Consider the following 7,215-nt stretch of genomic DNA (forward strand, 5'->3'; position numbering starts at 1 on the left):
TGGCTTAGAGACCCAAATAAAAGCAAAGTTCAAATCCTTCAGTGAAAGGAAACTTTTATATAAAGGGATGAGCAAAGAAGAGGGAAAGTTTCAAAATCCATATGTGCCTCTCTTTTGAAAAGTTTCTGTCTTGTAACTTTTTCAGGCCAATAAGTATAGCAGAGCTTTAATTTGAAGTGATCAGCATTGTGATATTTACCCCTTTAAAAAAATCTCTTTTATAAATATCAAACAGTTTCTGAAATTAGCTAGCATATTCCTTTCAACATCTTTCTATGCAGTTGATATCACCCAGCAGGTTTTAAGCTATTTCAATGTAATGTCTAAGTTTTCATAAACTTGTAAAAATATGGATTACAATGCTTCCTTTCAGCATAATGATTTTATAGAAGATTTTTAATTGGCTCTCAAGATACCTCCGTGACATCCATGGCCTTTCAGTTGTTCATGCAAACATGATCTGTGCATTACTTTCAGAGCCTTATTCAAATTAAGCAAATGAAATTTCAGCAATTCATCTCACTTCTGAAATTCACTTTTTAATGTCTAGTGGGATGGAATACTTAATGTCTTAATGGTGTGAGAAGTATTTGGATAAATTATGCATGTATTACATCTTGCTGGGAAATAGCAAAAATGCAATTCAAGTATTTGGAAAGAAAATATGAATATTTCTGTGAATTAACTGTACAGAGTTTGCTTCTTTTTAAGGATTTATAAGTTAGATTTTGAATAGGAATCCCCATTTTCTGCAAACACTAGGGGTTGGAGGTAGGTTAATAGACACAATGTTAAGGTAAATTTTCCCCTCTAAAAAAAGTAAAACTTTTAGATATGTCTTTTAAAGGCAGTTCTGCATCCTGGGGTGCCCTGAATTTAGAGTGCCAATCCCAATGGTGATCATAATGCACTACTGTAATGATGACTCTGTATGTGCACAACTGCCCTCTGCTGGATGGCTTAAGAACTACTGCACTGTGTCCTAGACCCATAGTGATGAACTGGCTTGTATCAGTGTGTGTGTGTGTGTGTGTGTGTGTGTGTGTGTGTGCGTGTGTGTGCATGCACACCATAGTCTTCTAATGGAAGCAATCACAAGTGCCCAACCATGTATCATAGGAATTAGTGGAGATTCTTCTTTAGCACATGTGATACTAGCCAGGAGGATTAGTTGTAGAGGAGGATTAGAATAGTGGCCTAATCTTTGTGGTCCTGTGCCCTCTCTTACCACCTTCTTAATCCTACCAGAAGTCCTGGAGGAGCTCACAGGGGTGAATTATGGAGATCCCAGAGCCAGGGTGCACCCTTCCCAAACAAGCCAGCATTTGCTAAGCCATGGTTTCAGAGGGTAGGTCAGGGCTTTTCACTCCTACAAACACACAAAACCCAGAGGAAGCCTATTAGGGCATCAGAACCAGCAGCTTCCTTTCCCCTTCCACATGGGTGTCAGCAGCCGAAAGGAGTCTGCACAGCCCCCTGACATCATCATTCCCTGAAACCTGGACTCCTCCTTATTTCCCCTACCCCCATATGCTGAATTGCCATTGCTTGTTGGTCCCCTGAATCCCAGCCTTTAGCCACCCAACACCACTCTTCCTGCCCAGTGCCCTCCTTCTCCTCCCACCGCATTCATTTCCCCTGCCCCGTCCCCATAACCTCTTCCCTTTCCCCATTCCACCCAAAACTGTCCCCAGGAAAAATATACACATGATACTGAGCTTTTGTAATATAAGTAAAATAAACCTGTGAACAAATCAGTACCAAAAAAGGGACATGGATCAAACAGAACAAGTGCCAACTGGTGGTATGGCTTTTTTGCTTGAAAGTTGTAGCCCTTTACCTCACCCTTCATCTGCTTTTCTTTCTGTTTCTTTTCAAATTCTAAAGTGTTTCACGCAGGCTCTGTGTTTGTCTCGGTTTCCCTTTATGTATGTACAGTACCTCATCCAATGGGGTTCCAATCCTGATTAGGCCTTGGGTAGCTGTAATAATAATAAAGTCAGCAAAGTTCAAACTGGAAATAAGATCCTTAACTAGGAGGGTAATTTAACCATTGGAACTACTTACCAAGAAAGTGGTACATTCTCTATCACACAGAGTCTCTAAGGCAAGATGGGATATCTTTGTAAAAGATCTAGTTCAACCAAGTTATTGGATTTTAGGAATAACTGGCTGCTTTCTCCCAAGTCAGCTGAGGTTCTATGGCATGTATTGTGCAGCTGATCAGACTAGATCATAACAGTCCCTTCTGGCCTTAAACTCTATGGGAGATTCTCATTTATACTAATGCCCCTTTGTACTGCACTGGCAGTGTACAAGGCCTAAAAGTGTATGCAACTGTTACTTTTGCCCACTTTATGGCTGCGTCACATTGCCGGAGTACTGTAAAATGAGACTCAGGCCCTGTGAATCTAACTATGAAAAATAACAGCTCTCACACTGGCATTTTCAAAGAAGGCCTAGGGGAATTAAGCGTCCAACTCTTGTTAAAAGTCAACTGGGAAATGTGTATCTGACTCCCTGAGGGCCCTTTTAAAAAAGACTCCCTTACGTTTTTATGCAGTCACAAATCTGTGGTTACATAGGAGTTCATAGTTTTCTCTGTTCTGGCACTGAACCCAAATCCTCCCTCTCCAGTCACTGTAGGCACTATTCTGCACCTATCTTCTAATGTAATGAAAAACACTTCCCTCTCTAGCTGGTGTAGCCAACCTAGTACAGACCTGTATATTGCACAGCTGTGGTTCTGTGACCCCTTTGCTATCTAAGTTTCATTGCTTTCTCCGGATGTAATTTTTGTTTGTTTGTTTGTTTGTTTATTTAGATTTCAAAACTACTCCACTGGCCGCTTTCTCCCAAGTCAGAAATAGAAAACTGAAGTGCTCGGCATAAACCAGGCTCCAGGTACCATTAGTATTTGCATCAATTGCATCTGTTGATTTTTAATGCTAAGGTCTTGATGCCAAACAAACAATTAATAGACACAACTAAATCAGACCACTACAATCAACAAAGGAGGCAAGTTGATTAATAGCTGTAAGCATTACAGGCACTTTGAAGAGACAGCATATAATATTTATGGTTTAGTTTCTTGCTGTAATTTCAGTAACTGATGGTTGGGAGAGAACCAGGTTACACATCATATATTATAAATTAATGATTGATTTTATCTGGCAGACACGCATCTGAAAAGATTATTATCTAGGTCTGTAAAGAGCTAGATAAAATAATGGTACAATTAAATTTTGATGGAATAAAGCATGTTCTCCTTGTCTTCCTGTTTATTTTATTGGCTGGAAGGTGGAAACAATGAATTGCCTCTGTGTCTTTAATTCACTCTACAGGTGCTTTCTGTGACACATATCAAATTTTATGGGCCTTATCCTGCTGTCATTCACATGACATAACTCATTTTTGCCATCCAATGTACGTGACTGAGAAGATTTGGCAGCTTAGGTGAGTAAAAGAAAAAAAACAACATATTTCACAGACAGCACATTTAGATTCAGGATTAACATCACTTTACAATCCCATTACATGTTTTAGAATGATTGTAATTAATTTAATATCTCTTAGGGCCCTGTCAAAGGGCAGGCTGGCCCTTTAAGAGAGTTGGGGTTAGCCCCATCTCTGACTGATTAGCTGCCTCCCAAGTGAAGTGTTTGAGGCCAGGGATCAGGTGGTAGGACCCCAGGCCTGCAGGCTTAAATAGTAGGGCAACAGTTTTCTCAGTTGAGAAGGATACTTACAAGTGGGTAGTTGCCTGCTGTGGGGTGGGGGGTAGGGAAGGAGTTGGCTCATCTGTTGAATGGTTTTGTTTTAGAGAAATAAAATTCAACATGGAAGAAAAGGGAGTGAAATCTTGGTGCTGCTGGGAATGTTACACGATGCATTGGCCTGGTGAGTTGGCCAAAAGACACATTTATTTTCTCATACATTATGTTGTTTTTAGTAATCCTGTAGGTATTCAATGGTAAATTGACAGCATTGCATAAGAAGTTGGTTGACTGAAATCTAAGAATGAAATGGCCAACAGTGAAAGTAAAAAGGTTTAGTTCTTCAACACTACACTGTGGGAGCCACTTTCTTCCTGATCCCAGCTGGTTACCAGGGGAGGACTTGAAGTCTGAAAAGTGGCAATCAACTATTAATCTTCTAATCCATTAGATTGTGTGAGTACCTGAACTAAATAAAACAACTACATAACATAATATTTGAGGTAGGATGATGATTATTGTATGGGATATAAAAATGGAGATTTTGGGGCCCAATCCTGCATGCTTTTTATACAAAACTCCCATTAACATCAAATCTATTGATTATTTGTATTTGCCCTCAGTATTCCAAATTCAGTCTTAACAGTGCAGTGCAAAGTAGCATTATAAACTGTCACCTTTCAAGAGATTTCTCTATACGTGTCTTAATGAACAAATTTGACCTTCTTTGCAAGACCTTTACATTACAAAATTGAGCAACCAAATACTGTTCTAAACTTGTAAAGAACACTAGACCTTTTCTATAATCTCATAAACAGAGGTTTACAAATGTTTATAAACTTTATTATTATTATTATTATTTTATTGTCCTTTTGACTTGAGGCTTTTACTTTTCCAAACATGAATCAATCCCAGGATTATTAAAGTGTAATTTTCTTTTGTAAATATTGTCAACTATATTTGTTTAAGAGACTGTATAGTATAAGTGTAAAAAAATACTCCAAATATAGTTTCATGATGGATGAATAAAGCATCTTTTCAAAATTTGGAAAGGCAAATTGCTGTAGGAGCGTTCTATATTGTTCAAAACCTGCTCCATTTATTATACATTTTCTCCCCAGAATATGAACCACTGCTTGCTTAAAAAGTCCATGCAATCTTCTGACTTTAAATATATCCTTCAGTTTTATTTTTAAAGATATATGTTTACTTTATATTTCAATTAAGTTTCTGTTCCATTAAGCTCTGTGTGAAGGGGAATTTGAGTTCTGCTGTTGGTCAGGGTAAATTACTTTTTTTAAAATTATTGTTCTGTGTGGAAGAGATGCTAATTGTCACAAACATCCCACTTCATTGCATAAATTAAAAAAAAAACATAAATACAAAGGTTTCTGTAAAATAACCTAAAGTTAGTAAGCAACCCTATAGGGAAAGGAAGACTATTCTGTTGTAATGAGAGTTTCCTGCTTTCTTTTGAATGCTGTTATATCTTTCAGTGATAAGTCTTCTCTTTTGTACCCCTTTAGGATTAATTTTAACCTCTATTCTTTGCATTAGGGCCTAATCAAGTCCTCTTTGGGATGGAATAAATCTGCTTTGGTTTCTCAGTTACGAAAGGACAGCAGCTAGGGATGGGGTAAGAGAAAATTAAGAACCAACTCTAACTCAATGTACTGAAATGAAACAAGCTTTTCTTGGACAATCAGACTGTGCAGGGACTTCGGGATCTGCCTATTGATTGCACTATCTATCTCTCATATAGAATAAAATAGCTGTTTAAATATAGTCATGCTAGTAAGGATCATTTTTCATTGTCAAGCGCTATTTGACCACCTAAACAAAGTTCCTAGTTAAAAAGCAGAGAAATGCCTGCTTTAGGCATGGCAAAAGGTTCCTCCTTATTATGGACATCCTTACTTACAATGAGGAGTACCTTATTCAACAAGTTTCATTGAAATCAGGGTCAATAAGGGTGTCAGGATTGGGCTCCATGCCTTTGATTATGCTGCTTTGTTGTGCTTTGTTGCTGAAGGGTGGGAATTTTGGGCTTCACTGTTGGCAAGTGAATGCTTAATAGCTGCACACTAACCATCCTCTTGAAAAGCTATCAGTTGCAATGGATATCAGTTAGTCTGACAGATCAAGTTTTGAAATACAGTAACTATTGTGCTTGACATATTAGCTTTCTGAGAGACACTAATCATGGTGCTTGCTGAGCAAAATCATCTGGGTTAATAATGGGGCCTGACTTACTAGTTTGTTAATAGTCTGACATTGCAACAGATATGTTTAGGCCTTGAAATCGTTCAGACTTTTTGAACCTTTGGCATTGTATCTGTAACAGTAAATCTACAGTTACATGAACACCTGAAATGTACAGCGGAATACAAATAGTGTTTAAACAAGAAAGGATTGAAAGGCATGATATGTGGTGGTAGGCGACAAACCTTGTTTTCCTTTGTTTGATCATGTTGGATGTTTGCAGCTGGAAAGTTTGTGAGATCACATTTCTAATACAGGCTAAGACTACTTTTCACGCCATCTTGTTTGTTTCTTTTAATTGTTTGTGTTCCTAACCATGCATATACAGGAGGAAAAAACAGTAACTGTGAAATACAAAATCTCTTTAAGCTCGCTAAGCTCATGAGTTTCTTCTTGTAGTTCCTGGCACCCACTGTATCCATTCCTTTTTAGCTATACTCCCATTAAAACATTTTCCTCCATAATCCCCATTCTCCTCAATAGTGGCAGTATTTTTATCAAGAGTGTCTCCTTGGGTAATTTTCTGTTTTTTTTTTTTTTTATTATTATTATTTTATTTTTGCCCGCATCACCACCTCTGCATCCACTGAGGCCTGGTATATACTGGAAAAGTAATTTTAACTATGTTGGTCAGGTGTGTTGTTCCACTGACCTAAATCCCTATGTGAAGAAAGAAGAATCCTTCCATCCAGCTACTGCCTCTTGTGGAGACGGATTGCTTATGCCGCTGATGGGATCACCCCTCCCGTCAGTATAGGTAGTGACATGCTGCAGCATTGCAACTGTGCTGCTATAGCATTTTAGGTGTAGACAACCCAGAGTAGACTTACTTTTGAAGCACATTTCTGCTTTAGAAAGTAGCTCTGTCAAAATGGCATCGTGATGTTGTAGGTCGACTTCACCACCTGTGACATTCAACAAATCTCTTAGGGCTTGAATAAGTGGGGAAAATTAGTGGCCTAGCTATCAGGATAGTTATACTAGTAAAACTCCCAGTTGTGAACACTCTTATCCTGCAATAAGAGTACTCTTTTCCCATTCACCTGATGCTTCTTTGAACAGGATTTAAGCTAAATTGGAGATGGGGCGGCTCTATATATTTTGCCACCCCAAGCACGGCAGTCAGTCAGCCTTCGTCAGCATGCCTGCGGGAGGTCCGGTGGTAACACGGATTCGGCGGCATGCCTGTGGGAGGTCTGCCGGTCCCGTGCCTTCAGCGTACCCACCGCCGAATTGC

General features: G+C 38.8%; 1 long non-coding RNA gene across 1 annotated transcript; it reads left to right on the plus strand.

The window, feature by feature from the left end:
• Positions 1 to 2,823: 2,823 nt before the first annotated feature.
• On the plus strand, positions 2,824 to 5,351 carry LOC117881359. Its single transcript, XR_004646774.1, has 4 exons — positions 2,824 to 2,904; positions 3,345 to 3,456; positions 3,824 to 3,900; positions 5,274 to 5,351. It is a non-coding gene; the product is annotated as an uncharacterized LOC117881359 (long non-coding RNA).
• Positions 5,352 to 7,215: the final 1,864 nt, after the last annotated feature.

This window comes from Trachemys scripta, chromosome 8, assembly GCF_013100865.1.
Source record: "Trachemys scripta elegans isolate TJP31775 chromosome 8, CAS_Tse_1.0, whole genome shotgun sequence".
NCBI lineage: Eukaryota > Metazoa > Chordata > Testudines > Emydidae > Trachemys > Trachemys scripta.